General features: G+C 34.9%; 1 protein-coding gene across 3 annotated transcripts in view; it reads right to left on the minus strand.

The window, feature by feature from the left end:
* LOC149409715 (uncharacterized) overlaps positions 1 to 26534 on the minus strand; it is a 251361-nt gene that overhangs the window by 223941 nt on the left and 886 nt on the right. The window lies entirely within an intron of this gene.

The following is a 26534-nucleotide window of genomic DNA, read 5'->3' on the forward strand; positions in this document are numbered from 1 at the left end:
GAACACATTTTATACGCTCCTTTTCTGTCGACAAAATGTCAATAAATTGTGTTCTCTAACATAAAACCACTAACATTAAAGGAGATTAAATTCTTAAAGACTGATGTACAGCGTTGACGTATTTCTTAACAATGTAATAAAAAACTATAATGGTCTATTATACGCCAAAGAAATTGACAAAAATGTTTAAGTAATGGTCGGTTAGTTGGTAAAGTGTATCAAAACGATTATGGGGAAATTGTAATAGTTTGTTCTACAAGACCTAGATAGATTTTTAGAGATTTTAAACATATCTGACAGATGTCGGTAGTATACAGGGTCGCCCCTCCATCATAGGTACTAATAATTACGTGTAATTTTTAAAATTAAAAAACTGAAACATAGAGATTTTGAGAGCATAATATGTAGAGAGAGTGTCCTACACACTTATTCCTGATTATAAGAGTTTATAGTTTAAATAAAAGACACACCCCTTACGTATAAGCGTGTTTTAAATTTTAAACAACTAATAAACAACCATTTGCCCTAGATTAGTGGATGTTTATCAGTAGCGTAAAATTTAAAACACTATTATTAGTAAGGCTCACAGTGTTTTGTTGTGAAGGTGTATTGATTATCGAGAATCATTGAAAATAGAAGTTAAAACATGAACCGAAATGAAAATGTCTCCTCCCTTGTATAACATGGGTCTCATCAAGACTCTTTTTCACTCCTTCCTTTCTACAAAAAGATCTTTCACACAGCAATCCCAAAGATGTAATAGGCCCCAAAGGAGAATTTTTCCTTAGGACCTCCTGTGGAGTTTATTAAAATAAAAGAAATTCGTTATTATATATTATTATATTCGTTCGGGCACACAGATAAAACACCCACAACACGTGTCTATTCACCGCCAAGATAACATTTATCATCTGGTAAAATCTATATCAATGTGTCCATTAAACTTTACGATTAGAAGTTTTTCCTTGGCGGGGAAAGCGTAGGTTTGCCAGGACTTATAAGGAACAGGCCAGCGTGGGCGTTCCGCAAGGAATGCTGTTGGGTCCTACATTAAGTGTCCTTGGTTGAATTGACGTGATGCTGAACCAATTTAAAATGATTCGTGTGTGTTTGATAGTCCTAAATGACACCTACACAGAAAAGTTGGTCAACACGAAAAACCAAATGAAAATAATTTAGATTTTTACAGAGGGATCACAATGGATTCGATGGCTTTTTATAAGGTGACGAAACCCTTTTGCAACCATGAGCTAAAATTAAATGTAATCAATATGTCTGTTGTTATAATAATATATCTAGCCTGAACACTGTATTGGTGCGGAAGATAGAAGATCGGCGCACCCTCAAAATACTTCGGACTGGTGAACGAATGGGAAAACATTGAAAAATTGTACATGACTAATAATTCCAAAATATTGGTCACAGCATGAGGGGTGACAATAACTACCAAACTGATAATAATACTGCGTTAGTAAATTTTATGAAAGATGTGGCTTATACATCACATCACAAACAACCAAAATTAGTATGTTTGATACTTTCATCCAAGATCATGGCTTAGAGATGCCTCGAAGGAACAGAGTAAAGTGAAAATGATACTACCATCACCCTGGTACCACCGCAATTAGCTTAAAAAAACCCTTAGGCTGGAGATAGTGCCACGCGAACACGGTAGGCCAACAAGGTAGCAGTGACAATCTGGATCAATGGTCCAAGTACACAGCGCATGGCACTACATCTCTTCATTCGTTCACCTATAGTACCCGTACCGTCGGTTGGCCGACAATGTAGCACTGACGAGCTGGACTGATGGTCCTCGTACGCAGTGCGTGCCACTACAGCTCTTCATTCGTTCTCCTACGTATTACCGCAAGCGACCGACCTATGCGAGGCACTATTTCCAGCTTCTGACTAAATTTTAATCATTACGAGTTACTCAACTTAAAAGAGGTATGATCACGGTGACCCATTAAGTTGTTCGTGTACAAAGCAAAGGTAAACAAACCCAGGTGTATCGTTATCATTTAACTATGCAGCACGTTTAGTGACGGAAAGATAACCTACATTTTGAAAACAATAATAGTATTACATGTATTGTGAAACGCAATGAATAAGTACCTAATTTCACTTGTTACAAAGGTAGTCATTTATTGCTTCATAATTCAGGTAGAACTTGTTGACTTGAGATAAAATGTTAATCATCTAAGCTTACTATAGTATGCTGAAAGTAAACATAGTATATAGTTTAATAAGTTATTAAACTCCGAGGCCGAGCAGTTACAATCCTCAGTTTCGGATCCAGAGGTCGTGGATTCAAATCTCGGCGTGTTCAATTAAATAAAATTTAATATACAAAATGTATTCTTCAACAAAATATTTTTATTTCCAAATTATGCAGATATCCGCGGTGATCAAAGTCGCCCCCCGATTTAAAAGTCGCCTCATGTTACGGTACCTATCTACAGGGTGTCCGGGGGTAAACTGAACTATGTAACTTCGGGAGTTAATTCTACATGATAGGTAAAAAAGATTAATAATTTTTTTCCCCACAAAAGACATAACTAAAAATCCTTAGCGTGAGGTACAAATTTACCTGATCAATTCACCGTGAGCTTGCGGAGAACGAGTGTGGCAACGTTGTGATTGGCCAGTATCCATTGAAACCGTATGTAAACAATAACATTAGACACAGAGTTTGACGTTTACAATATTCTACAATATCGTATGTTTTAAACCAAATTTAAAAAGAGAACTGTACTAAAATTGACAAAATGTAGTTACACGTTTAACGATAAAATTATTAAGCTTTTAATCTCTTAACTAATGTCATAGCCCGTAAACCTAATGAATGTCTACCCGTTCTTCAGGGGTAAAGCCAGGCATTGTTACAATTAAAATTACGCACAAATAAACACAATGTTAAAAGTAAGTCTTTAGACAAAACACGCACTGACTAAATATGTTCTTTAAAGTGTGAATCATAATATCTTAATAACACTAGATAAAGACACACTATATTGACTAGTTTTTATTAAAACAACGAGTTTTTAAAGTTAAACACTGCTAGATATATTAAATTTTCACATCCTTTGCGAATAAAATAAAAGTATATTTTTCTGTTTCAGATTTTCGTTTAGAAATCGCAAATTTTGTCTTCTTATATTACAATTTGAGGTTTTACTCAGTAAAGTTATTCCGAAAAATAAATATTCATACTAGACTTGCAGAAAAGTCAATAGATGTCGCACATTAAAAAAAAAATAAGATAGGTTTATCTAAAAAGACGCTGTCTAGATTGCATTTAGTTCGGGTTGAATCTTGCGATCATACATAAAGATAGTTGCCAATAAAAATGTGCGGTGAAAAAATGAAGACAATGTTGGTAGTTCTTATTCGAAGTATGATACAGTTAAAAGTGACCGAGGGGAATAGGGTCCCATTAGCTCAGTGGTAGAGCCGTGTCCCGGAAAGACAAGGGTCCTGGGTTCGTGTCCTAGATGTGACCGTATCCTTTTCTGATTTTTCTGTTTCAGATTTTCGTTTAGAAATCGCTAATATTGTCTTCAATAGATAAACAAAATAAAAGTTATTGACCACGAAGCACGGCAAGTAAATAGACTGACGGAACGGCAGCGGTGGGGGCGGGACGTTGAAAATAATAATGCCAGTCCCACACGGCGGAACAATTTTACGTTTTTTCCTGAAAAGTAACCCCAAAAACTGGAATTTCGAAAAAGTCTTTTATATTTTACAAGTTGTTAGTGCACTTAGTCCCGAAACCCTGTATAATTGAATCAGTGAAATGATATTGAGCAATTTACACATATTTGAAGATTTTTTCTGAATCAATGAATATAGAAATTAACGTAAATAAGATGAGAAGGATTAATACAGATTTCGTTTGGTGTTCAAAACATCAAAAGAAAGTCCTTACAAGTGAAAGACGATGAAACAGTATATACAAAACATTTCTATTTATAATAAAATACTCTGGTTTTACGTTACACAGGCTTTGTCAATAATCCTTATATCCGGTAGAGAAAGGCATCGTCCACTGAACAGGGATCGTCTCTAGAAGTGTGAACTAAACCGAGTTGAAAGAAGGAAACCTTTCGACTCTAGACTTACATAAAATCCTGTTTAAATGTCAAAATTCTAAGACTGAGCAATTCAAACACTCGCTTGTATTTCGGTTACCTGAATTTAGTAATAGGTACGCAGATGTAGCGGATCTGCTTAACTGCACAGTAGCTAGGTACAAAAAGGCTATCATATTATAACTTTAAAAACATTATTAATTAAATCTAACTCTACTCATACTTGTATATAATATTTTGTATGTTCTTTAACTCCTTCTAGAGCTTGTATTTTAATTTTATACTTTCTGTCGTTATGTTATGATCAAATGTTACAGCTAATTGTTATTTTTGTTTAAATTATTAATAGTGTTTGATTATGCTTGTATTCTGCGACGTGCGTATGGTATATTTATGCCGTGGATATTAAATAAATAAGGTCAGAAACCTTTCACCTTTACAGCCCGCGACATTGTAAATAAATGAATGTGTAAAAAAATGAAAGCAACTTAGAATTTTATAAGCTTTTTAAGGATATTTCATAAAAATTCTCCAGACCAAAAGAGTCCTCGATTCTTGGTAGTCTTTAAAAATAAATATTAACTCTACTTTTGCCACCAATTTTCTTACAAACGTAAGGCAACCAATATATTGTTTACCAAAATAAGTTTTGACTCCCAAAACACTTTACCTTTAAAACGACAAAGAAAACACAAAAGAAAAGTGTACCAAAAAGCGAATGTATAAAATAGTAAACCGCATGGCAAATAAAAAAGCATTTAAAACTGATTAAGTGACGTTTGTACTTTAAAATGTAAACTGAAGCCAAATGGAGTAAATGTTCACCAACTTAACTACACCCAATTTACACGCCAACGCTAATCAAACAAACTACAACACTTGCAACAAGATGTAGGTAGCTATAGACAAAAAACTATTTCATATTAACGCACTCCCATAACATTCGTATTTACACATCTCTCTTTCAAACCATCTTCTTCTTCTATTAACGCTTACCACGGCGCCTTAAGAGGAAGCTACAAGCCAAAAATGTGTATATTCTTGGTATACCTTATATTGTAGGTAATAGGCATTAAAATCCTTTGACAAACGGAGTCTAGAAACGTTCAATTTCAAACACAAAACTGGTTTTTATTTATTTTATCAATAATTTTATAAGAAAGCAAATAAGTCAATCAAGTGAAACTGTCACAAATAATCTTGGCTATAATACAGTATTTTTTTTAAGTTGTTGTCTTTACGCGTTAACACATAGCAAATTCCAGTGAAAAAAAATAATAGTCGAACACACTACCCACACATTTCTACCATATAGCAAATTCCAGTGAAAAAAAAAAATTATTTGACTGAGAGCAGCGAAGTCCTGTTTAAACACGACGTTTTGTCCTTTTTTTGTCCATAAATTTGTGTGCGCGTTCCGTTTCGGTTTTATAAACTGAATTATTATTTAAAAGGAAGCTACGAGCCAAAAGTGTGTGTATTCTTGGTATACCTTATATTGTAGGTAATAGGCATTAAAAACGCTTGACAAACGGAGTCTAGAAACGTTCGATTTCAAACACAAAACTGGTTTTTACTTATTTTGTAAATAATTTTATAAGAGAGCAAAAAAGTTAATCAAGTGAAACTGTCACAGATAATCTTAGCTATAATACTGTATTTTTTTAGTAGTTTACATTTCTATTTTTTATTGAGTAATTTATTTTTTTATTTGTATTCTACTCAAGCGAAACGATAGGAAAACCTTCAATTTATCTAAAGCATTTTTTCGTTATTCATAATGTAAACTAATTCGTTATAAAGATTAATCGAAATAGTGATTTAGCATTAAGCTTTGCCTTAAAGGCACCGGTCGGACCAATGAAATCGATTATTTGTCAATTTTTTTTTGGATATTTGAAGAAAGAAGAAAGGGACAATTGAGCTTACAATTGCTACACGGACACGCCCACAGTACACTTCTGTCGGTTGAATTAACTGTTGCGGTGTCTTACCACAAAACCGCAGGACAGTCTTATATTCATATTGTACAATGTGTATTAATAAACTGCGCTTATCATAATATGTAATTATTATTGGAAAGGACAACGTCATTGAACTTAATACAATACTTGGATTTTTTTTTTAGGTAAACTTATTTTTTTATTTTATTTTTTATTTTATTTTTTTTTATATATTTTTTTATATATTTTTTTTATTTATTTAAGTACATAAAACAGGCATGGTGCCCAAGAATTTATATACATGGATGTTTAAATACATAATAATAACAAAATGATAATAACAAAAATAGTAACAAAATGAATAAGCTAAATATGCAGAAGTAAATAACAAATAAGAATGGGTAAAAGGTAAATACAAATATGTTCATAAACGATTTGTTATTGTCACACCTGTACTGGTGAGATACTGATTAGGTACGTACAATGTTGCTTCTCTTTAAATAAAGGGTTTCATCACAATATCAGCTTAATATGATTAAAGGTAATACATTTTTTTTGAAGTATTTAAATTGGTCATTAAAAATGTCTATTTCATTATTAGAGCCATGTACAATGTTATAATTTCTTAATGTTCGTGGTACAGGGGAAAAATATCCTGTATTTGTGTGGTAGGCTTTAATATAGAAAATGTCGTTCATCCTCCTTGTTGATTTTCTTGATGGAATATTGATGTTAATTTGGGATAAAATGTTTGGTGTATCAACTGATGCATGTATAATTTTGTGTAGGAGCAGTACGTCAGAAAGTTTACGTCTGACCGTCAGTGAGTGTAGTTTGTAGTGCAAAATTCGGTCATTATATGTTCCTTAACTTATGATTACAAGACAAGGTTTTTATGCAAAGCACAAGGGATAACAAATTATTGTAAGCAATAATTATTAGCCTAAAACACAAATATAAATTGAATAATGACACCGATGCGCATAATTTAGGCTAATCATTATTTAATTATTGAAGACAATATTAGCGATCCCTAAACGAAAATCTGAAAAAGAAAAATCAGAAAAGGATACGGTCACATCTAGGACTCGAACCCAGGACCCTTGCTTTGCCGGGGCGCCGCTATACCAACTGAGCTAATGGGACCCTATCTCTTTCGGTAATATTTAACTGTATCATGCTTCGAATAAGAACTACCAACAGTGTCTTCATTTTCTCACCGCACATTTTTATTGGCTGCTATCTTTATGTATAATCGCAAGATTCAACCCGAACTAAATATGTCCTAGATGTGACCATATCTTTTTCTGGCGTTTCTATTTCAGATATTCGTTTGGGAATCACTAATATTGTCTTCAATAATTAAATATTACAATTTGAGGTTTTACTCATTTTTTTTCCAAAAATTAAATACTAATAATTATTGCTTATAATAAATAACTTGGAAAATTCTTATAAAACTATGAATCTATTTATATAAAGAAGTGTCTGCAGCGGGATTTAATTTTGATAAAAATCTAAAGTTTTATTCAGAGACTGATGAAAAGTTGCACACTTATCATAATTTTAATTTTATTTATTTAATAAGAAACAAAGCGGCTACACTACTTATGTACTTGACCTTCAAAACAAGAGAATGCACATTACATTAATTCAGAAAAACTCTGTGTAAAGCCCGGGCAGAGCCGGGGTGTTCAACTAGAAATATAATATAGATTGTCCTGTATCATTAATTTGAGGACTTATTACTTATTTTAAAATTATTTATAATTTTTTTAGATACCAATAATTTGTAACGTGGCATAAATAAAAAATAATGTCATCAACTTATTTGAATGACTCCACATCTCATATTCAAATTACAAACTTTAGCAAATTAAACACATTAAAAATATAATAAGCAAAAAAATATGCATATCTACAAAACTGAAAATATGCGTAATACGATGAATCAAACAACAACAAAAATATGACGAATGAAAAAAATGTCAAATAAGCGTAAAAGTATGTAAAAGTAAAAAGAAATATGCGTAAAAGTGAGCACTATCAATGGCAAAATAGTACAAATAAGAACTATCAATGGAGAAATATGCGTACAAATAAGAACTATCAATGGCAAAATAGTACAAATAAGAACTATCAATGGAGAAATATGCGTACAAATAAGAACTATCAATGGCAAAATAGTACAAATAAGAACTATCAATGGAGAAATATGCGTACAAATAAGAACTATCAATGGCAAAATAGTACAAATAAGAACTATCAATGGAGAAATATGCGTACAAATAAGAACTATAATTGGCAAAATAGTACAAATAAGAACTATCAATGGAGAAATATGCGTACAAATAAGAACTATCAATGGCAAAATAGTACAAATAAGAACTATCAATGGAGAAATATGCGTACAAATAAGAACTATCAATGGCAAAATAGTACAAATAAGAAATATTAATGGAGAAATATGCGTACAAATAAGAACTATCAATGGAGAAATATGCGTACAAATAAGAACTATCAATGGCAAAATAGTACAAATAAGAACTATCAATGGAGAAATATGCGTACAAATAAGAACTATCAATGGAGAAATATGCGTACAAATAAGAACTATCAATGGCAAAATAGTACAAATAAGAACTATCAATGGAGAAATATGCGTACAAATAAGAACTATCAATGGAGAAATATGCACTAACAAGGCCAAAATACAAGCCCAAATTAAACGATGTAAAAATAGTGTTTTAGGACCCCTAAAGGAATTGTTAATAACACGGAGAGTTCTGGCCGAACGAATGTACCGGTTCTTCCATCAAAACGTCCATCTGAGTTATAATGAACACCACTGCGAAGTAATTGCAAAAGTGTGTGTTTTTGGTTTTAAAATGTGATCGCTTAGAAATATTATTAGCGATGCTTTAATTAAATATTTCGAGTAGAAAACATCTTAGCTTTTGCTATTTCGATCATTCTTTTAAATAAGTGTTTTTATAAGCCTAAAAAAGCTTTGACGTTAAAATCTACAACTTGCGAACCTCTTTTTCGGATATGGTTTAATTGTATAGCGTTGCAAATTAAGTTCTTCAGAAAACGATGGGAAAATATTTGTGCCTGAACTTCCCAAATTAAAATAAAACATGCATTTTGGAGATGTTTTTTTTTGCATAAGTCAAGACAGGTGGCTTATCTACATAATAATATCTTGGGTTTTATTAATTTTAAAATGGGTATTCCAGTAATTATGTTGAACTACAACACTCTGTTAAATTATATGAATATGCTCAAATTGTCAGACAGAAGAATTTTCACTGACTTGGTATTTCTGTATAAAATTCTAAATGTTGTTGATAGTCCGGAATTGCTAAAATTGATAAGCTTCCAGATTCCACAACGTAATATTAGAAGTTAGGATTTATTTCAGTGCAGAAATTCTGGGACTAACTACCATATGTATTCCTCTTTGCCCAGAATACTAATGGAGAGAAACAATTATACCAAGTCAGTGGACATCTTCAATTTATCTTTAAACGAATATAAAATGTTGTTAATGAAGCAATTCAGTTATGTACAATAAATAATGTATATTTCTTAATATTTATATGTAAAAGCTCCGAAAAATGGCGTTAATTAATAAATAAATAAATAAGGCGTGTTATCGTTAGCGGCCCAATTCTAAATATTACACGACATGGTGAATCGCCTTAAAATTTACCTGTTTTTAGCCAGAAGTTGTTTTTTAGGCACCTATTTATCTGGATTTTGATAGAAAATGTATTTATGATGGACTGTCTTCCATAATGTTAGGTAGAAGATCGGAATTTTTACGATTTAAAACTTATATTTCTATTGCGCACAAAAATTTGATCACAAGATGTAGATTTTGTCAACGTGGGATACTTCCTTTTGAATTTTCACAGTCGATATGCTAATCAATCTTTTATTATTGTGTATTGAATAAGACATTTTTAGAGTGCATTCAAGTGGGTTATGCGTAGGCTAAAGTGTAGCATGTCCTTTGGTCTGATGCAATTATTAATTATCAATGGTCCCACGTCAATAAGTCGACGTCTGAACATTCCAGTCTGTGTCCGAAAGGGTAGGCGGTTGAATATAGGTTTCGTTGTGTCAAGTTAAATGTCAATGGCATAAAAAAAACAGTATTTATGTATACATAAATTCATACGTGTTTCCATCAGTATCGTCCTGTAAGAAGACCACCATTCAGAATAGAAAGGTTGCATGTATGGTACTAGTAGTTTTTAATGTTCAGATCTGAATAGCCAGGTAATTTCTAACCTTCCTCTAACCTATCTCTATCACACTTCCCTCGACCTCATAACATACAACGAATTGAGGATACCATGGCCCACTGACTGATAAATAAAAATGGACCCAATACAGATCCTTGAGGAACGCCAAAATATAATAATTTAATAAACCTATGATAATTGTTGGGAGTCCTAAGCTGTGTTGGTGGAAGAACGGTGTGGAGTCGAATTCAGCCCAGAGACGATCAGGATTCTCCGATGACAAAGATGATCGCTCAGTTTGATTGTGTAAAAGCCGCCTTTAGAATAATAATACGATACTTTTCATTACTTGCGATTAGAACAGGTCCGAGGAAGGAACGTACTCCGAGCATACAAATGAACTCGTTAAACAATTAGCATAAGTGAAGTACTTGAAATTCTGCATAATACAAGCGTTGGACATGAACATCTTACGATATACATCTTCGCGCTTTCTAGTCATTACCCGTGCAGTGAGAATTTAAAATGAGTGTGCATGAAAATAACAAACTCAAAGTGGTTAATTGGTTTGTTTAGCATTCAGTGGTGAAATATCTCGTCTTATGGGAAGCGAGGTGTCGGACATGACTCTTAACCCATTCATGACGAAGGTGCCATATGGACCTCGAAAAAGTGTTGGACCTCAATTAGTCACATCATGCCGATATATTAAAATGGCGATGCGAAATTCAGTTTGATGTAGTCTACAAGCATGTACGAACACGTTTGTCTTAGAGGCGCTCAGTTCGTTTGCATGTGCCGGCGTGGACAGACGTGTATAAACGGAGTTTGAAAAAAAGTGCAAATTTTTCAAAATGTCAAAGCGAGTGAAGTAAGTAATCCAATAAACTTATGTGTAGATTTGATTTTTTTTTTCCAAAACCGTTTATGATCTGTAAAGAATGAAATTTACTAACTATTTATAGACATATTGTTACAAAAATAATCCTTATTGTATCAAAGAGAGTACTTTGAATTGAAGGTTTTGATTTTTGGCTCCATATGGACCTTTCGGCAGATCTCACTATACATAAATTGTAATTTTTCGCAGATTTCATTGTTTTTTCGTGTTTTTTAGGGGTCTGACTGTTGAAGAAGTGATGTTACTGCTTGAAGAACAATCGGATACGAATTTGGAGGATGATGAGGTAGTGGATGTGGATGTGTATGTGGAGCCGCCAAATGAGAGTGATTTGTCCGGAGCAGATTCAGCTGATGAAGATGACGGTGGAATAATTGCCAATATTTCTCGAGCGCAATTGTTTTCTAATTGCCAAATCGTAAATCGCCGTCGACACAAAAAGGGACAAGATACGCCCGATTATGATTCAGATCAAGAGAACCCTAATCTAGAGCATTTCGGAGACGAGCGTTTGGATTCAACTTTCAGTGACTTCGACATAAATTTATTCGACGCTTCAGCATCACACGGTCAAGCGTCTGCAAGCACTTCTTTCGAGCCTCCTTTGAAACGATGCCGTGTTAGTACTGGAGACAGAGTGAATGATCCCGCTGAACCACCTTATCGCATTCCAAAACGTATGCCTGGTCCGAAAACTATGTTTCAATGGAAGTCTAACGATGTGACGCCAATTGTTTCTAGCATATTTCCCGAAGGAAATTATACTGACGTAGCTGCTTTATCACCGGTGGAATTATTTGAACTAAATTTTGACAACGAAATGTACGAATTCATCGTTACAGAATCCAACAAATATCAGACCAAGCAAGACCCTGAAAATAGTCATAAAGTATCACCTTTAACTGTTGGGGATATCAAAGCGTACATGGGTATACTTATAACATCGGGATTATGCCCGATTCCATCAACTCGATTGTACTGGAGCAGCTCTCGCCCTTTCTACAATAAGCAGATTGCGTCCACCATGTCTCGTGATAGATTTGAACAGATACACAAAATGATACACTTTGGTTCACCAAATCAGTTCAATAGTGCAGACCGGATGTGGAAGTTACGTCCATTTACAGATAGGCTTATTGAACGGTTTATGCGAAACTTCCACCCAGAAGAAAATTTAAGTTATGATGAATCGATGATTCCATACTATGGCCGCCATGGATGTAAGCAATACATAAAAGGCAAACCCATTCGATTCGGATATAAAGTGTGGAGCCTAAATACACCCTCCGGTTACTTGATCAATTTTGAGATCTACCAAGGCAGCAATCCCCGGATTCCAAAGGAGTATGGTGTTGCTTGAATGCTTCACCACTACTTATGTTGGTCGATCAATTGCCAGTGGAAAAGCGCGAATTGCCATATCACTTCTACTTTGATAATCTTTTTACGGGTATGCCATTGCTATACTATTTGCATTTTTATGGATACAATGGCACAGGTACAATTCGAGACAATCGGATTCCCAGTTCATCTCCTATCCCCAAGAAGAAGGCAACAATGTCAAAATACAACAAAGGTGTGCTTTCTCGAGGACATACTGAAAGTGCGCAGACATCATTTGGCAAGACCCCCATCTACGTTACTCAATGGGTTGATAACGCTGTTTGTTCTGTAGCTTCAACAAAATACGGAAAGAATCCATTGGATCTAGCAAGCCGTTACTCACGGAAGGAGCAAAAAAAGATCAGTATACAGAGGCCATATGCAATTCATCAATATAACACGAATATGGGCGGAACTGAGAGAATGGACCAAAACGTTGCATGTTATCGCATTACTGTTCGCCAACAGAAATGGTGGTGGTCCATTTTTACCTGGGCCATTGATGTAACCATTCAGAATTGCTGGCTTCTGAAGCGCAAAGCCACGGGCAATTTTAAATTGGGGCAGTTAGAATTCCGTGAAGAAATATCAAAGCATTACTGCGAGAAGTATTCTATCAAGAAATACTTCAAGGCACCCGACAAACTCACCAAAATAGGTCAAACGGCGATGCAGTATGATACCTCCGTCCCCCATTATCCTGGGCCAATACCGATAACTGAGACTAATAAGGGAGGAAAACTGTCTTGTGCATCTTGTAAAAGCAAGCAGCGCATCCGTTGCATCACATGTAAGGTCGGACTATGCGTGAAATGCTTCGAGGACTATCACACTAAATAATGTTGTTGAAAATTACACTTTTTGAACAATAAAGATGAAAAAATGAAATTTCTGACTAGTTATTTGCCGAAAGATCCATATGGACCTCATCCTTCTCGAGGCTCCTGGGGGATGAGGAGACGATTTTTTCAAATTCCGAAAAAAACGTTCTTATTCTACTTTCAAAACCAACCACTCTGTGAATTTTCTGCGCGAAATTCGAAAAAAAAATAGTTCGTCATGAATGGGTTAAAAGTATTCAGGAAGAGCGTAGACAATAGAAATAAAAAAGACAAGGCATGGAAGAGAGCTGACTGTCGTCTAACTAACATACTGCCGAGAAAAGCGGTACAGCTCGACCAAAAGCTGAAATCAAGCGTTTAACGCGGACAGTTAAAATTTCAAAAAATGACTGATCATCGATTTTATGGCAACTATTGTGACGAGAGTTTTAAAGAACAATACGTGCGAAAAGTTTCAGTTTTCAACAACAACGAGGTTTGTTTAACAGTTTATTTACAAGACAAAGCCGTGTTTGGTTGATTACACTTCATAGAGTTGTTAATACAGTATGGCTTCAGCTGGTAAAGCAACTCTCAGAGGTATAGAGTTACAAGACAAAAGGCTAATATTTACTGCTGAGCTAAGGTATAATCAATGTTACATAAAATAAAAACTGTGGCAAGGATTCGAAAAATGATTTTATTAATAAGGTAAGGTAGGGACGCTTTAATGATTTTATTAACAAGGTAAGGCAGGGACGCGTTAATGATTTTTTTAACAAGGTAAGGTAGGGATGCATTTATGATTTTAAAAGAGAATAATGTAAGAAAAGGAGAATGGTAGAGGATGTCTTGGACGTCCGAGTGAAGAAGATAAGGCACTTTCGAGTAAATAAAATAATACTAGAGTTGGGTCATGTTCAGGGGCATATCTATCTGTTATTCCCACACTTGTCAAGCGCATGAATAACAGAAGAGTATACCATATATAAGACGATGCATGAAGCAAGGAGTGTTAGTGCCAAGATAGAGTTGTGTGGCGGTGAATCCTCTCTGTACCCCGACAGGAAACTCGAAATTGTCAATTACAACAAAAAACTGTTCCCAGTTAGGACATTCAAGTGTTAAAATCGTTTTAACAGACCTAATAATTTATTTTCGGCACCTTTTTATACTGTCTATATGTTATACAAATCTACAGACTTATTACGAGATTGATGAAATTTTGCACACTGGACCTACAAGACAAGAGGAAAGTCACTGTCTACATTAGACGTCTAAAACCATCCCCTATTCCCACCACTTAAAGCAGAATTAACTGATGAAAATTTGAACACTTGACGTTCAAAATAAAAGGAAAATTACTGTCTATGATTTTTTTAAAGTTAAAGTTCATAAAACTGGGAAGACTTCGGCGGCTAGGTCATGTGGAGAGAATGCCCGAGCATCAAGAACCAAAGTCCCTGCTGAGCTCAAGACCGGTAGGGAGAAGGAGCCTGGGAAGGCCGAGGTTAAGATGGAGCGACAACGTCCTCAAAGATTTGTCTGCCTTGGAGCTTCGAAACTGGAGAGAGCTGGCGCGGGACCGAGATGAGTGGAGGAAGACTCTTGAGGAGGCCAAGACCCACCAGGGGTTGTAGAGCCAAAAGTGATGATGATGATGATTTTTTTAAACTCCGCGTAAAGCCCGGGCAACGCCGGGACTTTAAGCTAACTCTTAATAAAATTCAATACAGAATCAAAATGGAAATACCTGCATAAAACTTATAAAGCAATAAAAAATATTTTGTACTTCAAGGTCTAGATTTTTAACATTCTGTGGGTTGAATTACAAAACTAGTATCTCCTCCAATCTTTGCCCCACGCGTTGTCTGATTGCGAAGAACAAACAATTACCACAACCGTCGGATGTAATTCCTCCCACAACATGCGTAAACAAATTCAACAATCGAAATAAAAAATGTGGGAGGTCTGCAGTCTGCACGTAAGAAATTCACCACTGAAGACATAATCGCCAGAAGTGTGATATATAATGCTGATTTGAAAGAAAACTATAGAAAATCGCCTATTGTTGAAGACTTTTCGACTCATAGGCCCTTCGTACATGGAGATACAAGTTATGTGTCTATGATGCAACCACGAGTAGTCTCAATTTTTTTCCAACCTAAATCCACGGTTTTCCGCTAAGTCGAATCTACCTCAAACGAAGACAATTGAACAAGAGCTAAAATGCTGCGCTTTCTTGCCTTACTTTCACAATGTGATGGACAGAATTGTCAAGATACTGATAAAAAGAAAGCACCAAGACAATCCTCGTAACATTTTTATTCTTATGTTTTAAATGGACTTTAAAATCAAGTTTCACAACAAAAGCTCCAAATTCAGAAGAAAACCATTTGTTTAACGAATGATCGTTGTATAAACATTCCACAACCGCGGATAACGACTATTTAATCTCGTGGCCTCTTACGCACAAATACTTTTAATTTTAAACCAGTCTTGTATTTTGAACGCAACTTAAAAATCGATTTGCGGACTTATCTGTAGACGCAATTCAAGGGAAACCATTCACGCGTTTCGAATGCAGTTAAAATTTTTAGTGGTAGACTCATTTGTGAACATGACATTAGACATGGTGATACCAAAAACTACAAAGAAGGAGGTAGAGCAACACGGCATAATACCCCAAAAATAAACCACTCTAAAAAAATTTAATATAGTTTTTTTTTCAACTTCACAAGAAGTGAGGACAAATTGAGCTTATTTACCCACACTACACTTCTACATATTAATCGCTTCGGTAGTGTGTTCACCAAACAACATTATTGTTAGTTGAATGTTGACGTAATGTCTCGGTTACTTTTGAAGTAATGAGAACACTTTTTTAGTGTGGGCCAAAAAATAATGGTGTGAACTGTGAAGTGTAATAATTAACAATGAATCGATTCATTTTATGTTATTTATGCATCAGTAGGAACCACAGAAGAAATAGACCGATAGAAGTAGGTTGTGGGCGTGTCCCAAAGTAATCTCAATATAAAAATGTATGTTTCTATGTTTGTCCCGTACGCATTCACCGATTTCGCTGAAAATTTAAAAGGGTGTTCTTATTAGTGCCAGGGGGTGTTTAGAGAAGACATGACACGATCAAGTGAAACAAATACGAGAACACAATAATATTATTTTCATCTTAAAAATGATTCCAGTTGTTAGAATTCACTACGTCCAAACTTTACTCCAAACCATTCATAATCCCGATCAATGCCGGGTACACGTCAGCTAGTGCTGTTTTTTTATAAATATTTAAATTTTAAAAGCAATCTGGATAAAACAGCAATGTAAATATTTACCGTACAATATGAAACAATGTGCATAAGTATGACGCACGAGAAACCGTTAGATTTTGGCAGTGATTTTGAATTGCTAGCGAGGGACCACACGGAATCCGGAATGCGAAAGTCGTAAAGAGTTGAGTGTGCATTATTTATATTGCGTGGTCAAATATCAAGTACAACACTGCAACATGTGAAGAGCATTTTGAAGTCATGGATCAAAGCCAACACGGTATTTCCACAAACTATGAATATCGAAATAAGTGGAAGATTTAAATGTATTTTTTCTGATTCTGATCGTAGTACTAAATTACTATTATTTTCATTAAAATTTATTGATTCACAAAGGAAACGGTTCGAGCTGGCTACAACGTTATTTATTTATTGGACAATTTGTATAGCGCTGCTGATATATCACCTCAGGGGCGCTTTACAGTTGATGAAGGTATTACAAAAAATATAAATATTATAAAAATAAAGTGAAAATGAAGTACAGGAACAGGTGACACGAAGGTAGAAGATGGAGACTCTGCAGCACGAATCATAGGTGGTGAAGAAACTGGACAAGCTGCTGCAGCGAGAGAGTCCACTGCGCCCAGGTATGTGTCTGCTGCTAATAAAGCGCTGACACAATATCCTCACATAGATACCAGACCTTGGCAGCACCGCTGTGACGTAGAAAACGATACTGGCTGGTAAAACGGCTGTCACGGACGTTGGCCGGCGTGACGTCATTATCGCCATATCCACAAACAAAAACTAACAAGTTGTTTTGGCGGCAAATCAACAATGGTACACAATGGTTCTCTTCCTAATTGTTGGTCTTATACTTCTTATTTATGTTTTAACTTCATAACATGCCTCATATTTATTTATTAATTTATTTTATTTTTTTGATTTTTTATTTAGTAAAAGATTATACATTTATATACATTATTTAAGAAATGTTTTGACTGCCCAACTAGGAGGATTCCCGTTTTAGGACAGTCAAATTAGGATGAGTATTAACATTTTGATAAGTTGTTTGATAAGTATAGTATTAAAATAATAATGAAATAATAGGTATATGTACTTTTAACTGGTGTCTAAGCCTACTAACATATTTTGTATAAATATGAATAACAAAGAGAAGAAATAGAATAAAATAAAATATCCAATTAAACATAAGATTAACAGCTGCTTGGGTAGCATTCTAATTTAAAAGTACTAGGTAGGTACATATACACACATAATGATAAAGGTTAGAACATAAAGGTATCTTTTACATGGTTGTACTTGTACTTTTACATCTTGTACTTTTACATTTGAGATGCTAAAGTTTCACTAGGATCCTATTGCGGTACTATCATGTCAAAGCTGTGCAAATTTCACAACGCCTCAGCTCACCGTTTCAAATATAAGGTGCTTCAGACATAAGACTAACAGATTTCCGACATATTCTTCAGAATACATTTTTTGATAAAAAATAACCTGACAATAATTGAAAAATCTCTTAATACCACCACAGTAAGCGGAAACTATTGCTTGTGTAGTGATGAAGAACTTAGCTAGCCGAGGAATACAACTCACGACGCCTGGATGGGAGCCAGACGCCACTGACCAATAATGATTATGAGGTCCCATAGAATATAATCAAATACTCGAGTCGGGCTTGCGAGTCAGTATAAAAGAAGAGTATGCATGAGACGATGTATGAATGTGAATGACGTAATATCCATTCTGTCATTCGTAATAGTAAATTAGAATTGACCACGTAAATTGCGAAAAGTAAATGACAACAAACCTTTTTGAGACAACCAGCGGTGTTAAGAAAATTAGATAACAACAATATTTTTTATCAGGAAATTACAAAATACTAAAAGTATTTTACTAAAATATAAAACAAATAAAAAAAACCACAATGTTTACTAAAGAGTTATATCGAGTTTAAATTTTCCTTACATAATCTTTCCGGACAAACACTATTCTTTGTGTGCCCGTTAAAATATAAAACCCCCTACAGACCACTCAATTTGGTTGGTTCAACCAGACTACAGACGACGCGATGGTTGATTCAATTTCAGTTGTCAGTTGCCCTCCCACATTATAAATTTATAATAAAAACACAAATTTTACGATCGCTTTTATAGCATAGTTGACTATTAATCTGAAAAAGTAAAAGACAAAGGTGGACAAAAAAAATGACTCATGGGACGAATAAAATTCAGTCAGCTTTTTAAGGTTTCATTTCGTTGCATACTCTTCAATTCATTTGAAATGCTCCAAAAGAATCACAAGAGCTTCGTTATTGGTATCTCTATCAGAGTACATCTTGCTGGTAGAATACCACAACAGCCTCTGCGGTTGAAGGGTTAGGCTCTCAACTAGCAAGCCGAAGGTCGCGTGTTAAAATCCCGGCGGGCGCAAGTAGAATTAACTAGATTAATTTGTGTTGTTTCACAATTTATTCATAAAAAAATTATATACAGGGTTTTCCAATTAGAGGTGTTATTTTGAATAGCCCGCTATTTCGGTATATGTTACTTTTGAAGCTGTCATTTTTTGCATTTGACAAGTAGAAACTACGCCATTAATAAAAATGGAGCGATACACGCTTCAACAACGCATTGAAATTATAAAATTCACTTGAGTGAATCAAATGCAAATCATCTTGAGTGATGAGGCCCATTTCCACCTCGGTGGCTTCGTCAACAAGCAAAATTGTCGCATCTGGGGCTCGGAAAACCCAAGAGTTATGGTTGAAAAGCCTCTATCCTCAACGTGTGACTGTTTGGTGCGGTTTATGGTCCGGCGGAGTCATTGAACCTTACTTTTTCGAAAATGATGCTGGAGCAACAGTTACGGTGAATGGATTGCGCTATCGAGAGATGATTAATGATTTTTTATGGCCGGAATTGGATGGTATTGATCTGGACAACGTTTACTTTCAACAAGACGGCGCTACGTGCCACACAAGCAACGAAACCATTGATTTTTTACGATTGAATATCAAAATAACCCCTCTTATTGGAAAACCCTGTAGTATTCTTGAGGCACGTTCCATGGTGGAAGATACTCTTAGTTCGCCCTGTTGTAAAACCATCATTCAGAATTGAAATGTTGCTTGAAATGGCTTTAACCGTGTTCGGTGAATAGATATCTGAATAGCCAGGAAGTCCCCCACCTTCCTCTTCCCCATATCCTTCCCATCCCCACTTACCTTCAGCCTCACAACGTAACCGAATTTGGGATGCCAGTCTCACTGGCTCCAAACGGTTGGGACTCTTGCGGTATTCACACAAAAAAAGCGTAAATAATTGGCTTCTAGACTTAGGGAGAGTCGAGAGCGAACATATGCCAACTTATAGATAAACAATGTTTAGTACGTAAAAATAATTCTTACACATATTTCATAGAAACAATGAAAAAAATTAAGATGATTTCTCTAACTTATACCTTATATTGTAAACATATATGTAATTTCTCCTCTTCAATAATTTCTCTTTTATTTTTATGTATTTATGTTACATTACTTACTTCATATGAATTAAATCTTCCAATTTGATTGTCCGTCAAAACTTCGAGCATGACTGTCATTTTAATGTTAACTACTGGGACTGAGTAAAGTTGAGTCAACAGTTCAACCACGCTACAACTCAATTCAACTTGGTTGAACGGTCGGGTAATTCGATGCTCCGTCGGTACAACCATTCAACTTGCCCCCTTAATACATACAACTCCACACGATTCAACTCTACGTTCAACACAACCAGATTGATACAACCGCTCAACCAAATTGAATCGTCCGTAGGACCCATCATATTTATGAAACAAAAACATTGACAGACCGTGCAGTTTGGTCGTAGTGATGCGACAGTCGGCACTCATCCATATTATCAGATCTTCCATTGTTTGGTTATCTATGAATTTACCTGTATCCATTTGTATAGGTACCTACCTACCTACCTACCTTTAAAAGCTTAACCTCTCGTTATTCTTAGAAATATTTGTTTACAAAAGAAAATTCCGAAGAATCCTCAAACAGGCGTGACGTCATGTCCAATAATTCAAAGAGAAAACGCAAACATTTTTACCGACCAACTGATAATATTGAGAAAATGTAAACGTTACTTCCTGTTCTATACATAAATAAAAACGCTGACTTTGGCCGAAGACAAAACGCACATAAAAATAATGAAACACCAATATAAGTGTAATTTGATCCTGATCAAGAATCCGTTGGTTTTGAAACAAATTGATAATGTTTATTAAACAGTGCTTTAAACAAAGTTTGTTATTTTCATTTAAAGCGCCAAACCGATGTGTGCAAAAAAACGACAATAATCTCGTTGGCTGGCCAACATTGACGGCCAACGCATTGGCATACGCCAATTCATAAATAAACCACTCACTAGATCGACATCTTCGGCCTATTTGAATGAAACAAATTGGTCTTAAATAACTTTAGATATTCCAACATAATAGACAATAAAATTCTCATTCGGAGCCTACTTATTATACTATACACCAATGAAAAACTCTGAATGTTTATTCCATGGAATTTCAGAGTTTTTCATTGGTGGATATAGTTAGGCAATCATATGACGTCACAATTTTCGATCGGAGTTATTGCGCCAATTGGTCCTATACACGTTGGCCAGCGCATTGGCCCAACGTGTATTGGCAGTATAGGAATGTAACTATTCAGCGAAGCGAAAATTGACAACATACGAATGTAATATATAAATGAATAGCTTCATATTGTAAATGAATTTTAAATGCAATTAGCATTCGGAAGATGGTCTGTAAAATATGGTGTCTAATGAATCTTAATTATTATTCAGAGTACAAATTTAACGCGATGAATACATTTAAATTTTAAACGGACGCTTGGGAACGGATGTATTGAAACACAATTGTTACATATTTGAAGGTTACGTTTATAAAAGTAAGTTAAAAATAATAGACTTGGTATGCAAATTATAGTAGAATATTGTGAAATGCAAGTGGATGGAGTATGTCGGGGATGCCTTAGGAAGACATGGCAGGATTAAATAAATAATATAGTCTTTGGAAGAGCATAATTCAATTCAATTCAATTCTGTTTATTCATTTCAAAAACATTACAAAATTGTTAATTTCAATGCGTTTTTAAAATATTTTAGTAATAAGAATTCTTAGATTAATATTAACAGTATGTATATCAACTATACCAGTAATAATAGAACTTGCCTTTTAAAGGAAGCTTCATTGATGCAAAACATGTCGATATAAGAATTGATTCTGTTCAACAGCAAGATTGCTCTCCCCACAGGCATGACCATTGGCAAGTTAGTTCTGCAGGCCGGGAGATAAAATAGTCTATGTTGTCGGTGACGGAGATAACCATAGGGAACATAGAAATGAATGCTCTCCATGATGACCGAGTTTTCAAACCATCCTCGAATCAGTCTAAAGAAATGTGTAGCAATGCGCACATCCCTCCTGACCCGTAGATAGTTCATTCCGAGCATACCCAAAAGAAAGTCAGTGGGATAGAGCCACGGGTAGTAGCCATACTCCCCTCATGTAGAGAAATCTCAAGAATTTCCTCTGAACTCTCTCCAACATGAGAGAATACTTTACCTGGTGTGGACTCCAAATCACCGACCCACTTTCAAGACTACTCCTTACTAAGGAATTAAATAAAACTATAAGCACCCGGTTATCTCTAAAATTCCTTGCAGTGCGTAGAACAAAGCCCAGAATTCTCAGTGAAGTGCAACTGAACATGCCGTCTCAATATATTACTATAATGATTGGATGAGGCATAAAAATATGGTGGCGGAAGCAAAAGCGTTTTTTCTTTACTTCTGGTAAAATTGAGCAAACATTTTCAAATAGAAGTTCTCTCTAACAAATAATCAATTATTTCAAAGGCCTCTGAGCCGAAAATTGCCTATAATTAATTAGCGACATTAGATCTCCTTGTAGGTATATCCTTTAATTGGAATATATATCAAACTACTTCGGATTCACTTGGGAGAGATATATATTATATGAAGTTTGTTTTCTTTTTTTTTTTAAATAAATCTACAGTTTTATTTAGATATTTATAATTTTTTACAAAACAGGAGGAAGGTAAAAAAAGCCAAAAATTTGTCTTCTTGATAAATTTTGGTCAGTGGCTGAGTTGGCATCGCATTTGATTCCCACCCGGCGTCGTGAGTTCAATTCCTCGGCTGGCTATCTCCTCCATCAAGACACAAGCAACATTTTCAATTTACGTAGGTGGTAGTGTGAGATTTTCTAATATTGTTAGGTTATTCGTAACCCAGGAAAGTTTGTCTTTTTTTAAAAAAGTTTAAAAAAAAAAGGAAAATTAAAGACGAAAAGCCCGGGCAACGCCGGGAGCGTCAAAACGGTTGGTAAAGAGGTAAAGTGTTTAAAAATTCTTATCTTATAAGGAAGCCGTTTCATATCACGACGAATGCAAATATTTAAACAACGTTTTGCTTCTTATCTTTTACGATGTAAATAATTAAAAAGAAAAAACAGTCTTTTTTGTAGATAACAAAAAAATACTGTCGTAATAGCTTCGATAATAAAACAAGGCAAACCGTTTTAAACTCGTTACAAGATTGGTAGATACTCTCAGTATCGCCTTGGCCAAAGAACACAATTAATTATCATATTAATTATTTTTACCAACAAATCCCAACGACATGGTGAATTCTCTTGGAATTTCGGAATGTTCCCGAGGTATCTAAAATGTGTTAGATATTATTTATTTCTGAAGTTGTCGTTAAAAGAAATACTATTGAAACCAGATTAAATTATCTTTGAAATATTTCTATTTGAAATACACATTGATCATTTAAAAAAATACATTTTTAATATCAAACATGAAAATGTTAACAAAAAAACTTACAAGGACATTTTGATTCGGAACGTCCATAATTTTAAAATAATGCGATATTTATAAAACATATTCCTTTTGTGTAGGTAATAAGTAATAAAACTGTCACTTCACTCGATATACCGTTTATACAGTGTTTTCCAATAAGAGGTGTTATTTTGATATTCAATCGTAAAAGATCAATGGTTTCGTTGCTTGTGTGGCACGTAGCGCCGTCTTGTTGAAAGTAAACGTTGTCAAGATCAATACCATCCAATTCTGGCCATAAAAAATCATTAATCATCTCTCGATAGCGCAATCCGTTCACCGTAACTGTTGCTCCAGCCTCATTTTCGAAAAAGTAAGATCCAATGACTCCGCCGGACCATAAACCGCACCAACAGTCACACGTTGAGGATAGAGAGGCTTTTCAACAATAACTCTTGGGTTTTCCGAGCCCCAGATGCGACAATTTTGCTTGTTGACGAAGCCACTGAGGTGGAAATGGGCCTCATCACTCAAGATGATTTGCATTTTATTCACTCAGGTGAATTTTAATAATTTCAATGCGTTGTTGAAGCGTGTATCGCTCCATTTTTATTAATGGCGTAGTTTCTACTTGTCAAATGTCAAAAAATGACAGCTTCAAAAGTAACATCTACCGAAATAGCGGGCTATTAAAAATAACACCTCTTATTGGTAAAACACTGCACAATAAAAATATATAAATATTTTTTTTAACTATCAATGAAAAATGGCTGATTAGTCGAACACACTACCCACACAGATGAATTTCTAGCATATAGCAAATTCGAGTGAAAAAAAAATTGTTTGTACATAAATTTGATTGTGCGTTCCATTTCCGTTTTATAAGCTGAATCCACTTTAATATTCAAGCAAGCCTTTGACTAAATGCCTAACTTTGACTATGGGTTCATTCTAGATTATTTTTTCAAATCTCAAGTGTTATTTGAAGTGACCTGCCAGGTAAGTGTGTTTTTTTTTCTTTATCTGTTTGTAAATAATAAAATAAGATAAAGCTTAGGAAATCATAATAAATTGTACAGCGCCAAAAGCGGCGCTATACAAATTGTCCTTATTATTATTATTGTTGTGGTTATTTGGAATATATCTTTTTTTGGGGATGAATGAATAGAAATCTTGGAAACGGAAATTAACTCACTTTTCGACACCCGATCGAGCTGAAACTCGGAAGATTGACTCGTTGATGATGACAATGCATTCTATGAAATTTTGATGGCAATCACGTTCACACACGCGAACATATATGCATTTGAAAATAGATGAATCATAGTAAAAAAAATATGTTTTTTATGGGTTGATTTAAAAAATATATATATAATTATGGTACCTAGTACCTATCTGCCTGAAGTAAATAAAATAAATAGAATTATCATCGAGAAAGTGACACTTCTTTGGACAAATTGTATAATTCCTCATTTGAAATAAAAACAATCAAATCTAATGTACATTACATTATGAAAAGAATCCCGTGTTTGCCAACCCGCCTAATTTTCTTCGCCACCAGCCACTGCAACCCACCGGTGGTTATGGTGGAAGATAGCCCTTGGTGTCACATCGAAAGTAAGAGAGTTTGGTAGGGGTGGCTGAGAGTGGGTGGGAGTGGGTGACCAAAATGTGCTTTGTTATGGGAAGGCCGCGAATCCTTTAGATTATTTCAGAATGGGCATGAATCTGGAAGGTTCTGTAAAGTTCGAGAATGCTCTTGAAAGTTATGGAAGGAGCCACAGCAACGCGTGGCGGGGTACAGCTAGTGTTATATGGTTTATAATTAAGTAGGTATGTATTTAAGTACGTACTAACGAATTCAGTACATGAACAAGTTCAGAAGATATTTTGGTTTTGATTTTTTGGAGGCGTGGTCTACTTACCGTTAACAGAATTATTAGTTATAGAAATAAAAGTTAACAGCATAAAAAAATATTCAATGACTTCTTACCTTTATAATAACGATGTTTTCGTCCTTTTTGACAAAATATCAGAGAAATTCCATTGATTTAGGAATCTCCAAACCTTTTCCTATCGGAGGTTTGTCATCATTAGTAGTAAGATGTTCCCTGCAAGCTGCGGTCACGAACAACTATGCACTTAATTCTATCGTAGATTTCAATGTCTTTGAATAATAAACTTTTTGTCATCGCTCTATTCTGACTTTAAAATGACTCCGAAAATTCCTCACTTGTAAAAATATAATTTTTACAGAATAACTCTTGGAGCCCGGTGTCCCTTTTAAGAGTTGGTTTTCAGTTCAATGGTAATATTATAGAGGATTTCTACAAAAAACAAAACATAACCTAAAATGTTCCAAATTTCATCTCTCCAATAACTATTCTAACTAAACTAACTTTCGGTAACTAAGTAACCATCACGCTGTTTTCCGAGAGTGGTCGGTCTTATCTCAAACTTCTTGCTTCAATCACATTCATACATACTTTTCCGTTATTTTGACGCTTTACATGACCCAAAGTATTTGGTTCACTTGATCGTGCCGTGTGTTCCTCGGGCATCCCCGACTTCTTACACCATTCACATTCGCGTCATACATACTCCTAAGAAGCCCGAACCATCTACGAGTCCCTTTCTTAATCTTACTCATTACGCTTACATGCCTTGCGAATCTGCACTTTTCTCACAGATCCTCGGAAATCACATTTCCACCGCATTTAGTCTACCTTCATCCTTCCTCTGCCAGTTTCAAGCCACTGTATCATAAATCAGGGTAGGTACCAGCACTCCATTGTGGATTGCTAGTTTCGCTTCTTTGGACAATTTGGCGTGAGTACTTATAATAAAACAATAAACTCAAACAGGAAACTGCGACTCGCAGACCGAAAAGGCAATTAGGAGGGAAAAATAAATAAATAAAATATTACACCTCGTAATTAACCAGAAGTCCAATCAGAGAA

The sequence above is a fragment of the Hesperophylax consimilis genome, chromosome 30 (assembly GCF_061612785.1).
Source record: "Hesperophylax consimilis isolate HC1 chromosome 30, BYU_Hcon_1.0, whole genome shotgun sequence".
NCBI classification, from domain to species: Eukaryota; Metazoa; Arthropoda; class Insecta; order Trichoptera; family Limnephilidae; genus Hesperophylax; species Hesperophylax consimilis.